Source organism: Psammomys obesus, unplaced genomic scaffold (genome assembly GCF_907164565.1).
Source record: "Psammomys obesus unplaced genomic scaffold, mPsaObe1.curated_primary_1811, whole genome shotgun sequence".
NCBI lineage: Eukaryota > Metazoa > Chordata > Mammalia > Rodentia > Muridae > Psammomys > Psammomys obesus.
Genome location: NW_026596131.1, coordinates 14,314,848 through 14,315,354, shown reverse-complemented (window position 1 = coordinate 14,315,354; position 507 = coordinate 14,314,848).

The following is a 507-nucleotide window of genomic DNA, read 5'->3' as shown; positions in this document are numbered from 1 at the left end:
GTGGGGCAGGGCCAGGCAGGGAGGGCTGTGAAGTCACGTCAAACCACGTGACCTGCTCCAAAACTCAAAGTCCGAGCAGCACCAAAGACTACAGCAGGCAGGAAGAGAAACAATAAGAGATTGAGTTCAGAAATTGCTGCAGACGCCTCTGACCCACGACTTTCTCAGCTGCTTAGAGGAAGCAGGTTCCAGGTGGAGCCTGAGCTTGGAACTCCAGGACACAGGGAGGGCAGGTATCATCGTCACCCAGTGTTCACAGGCCACTCAGTGACAGGGCTCCGTGAACACCCTCCCTGAGCTTCCTCACACAGAGAGAACTCTGGAGAGCCTGTGGGCAGGCCAGAGCCGTCACAAGGAAGATCATGTGGGGATGAGCACAGAGCAGTCATGGGCGCCACCAGCTCTCTCCTGCTGTCCTGTTGACAGCTGACCCAGGCTTGCGAAGTAAAGCGTTGCGGTCATGTCCCCAAGGGACCTGTGAGTGTGAGCTTGTTGGAAGCAGTTTTC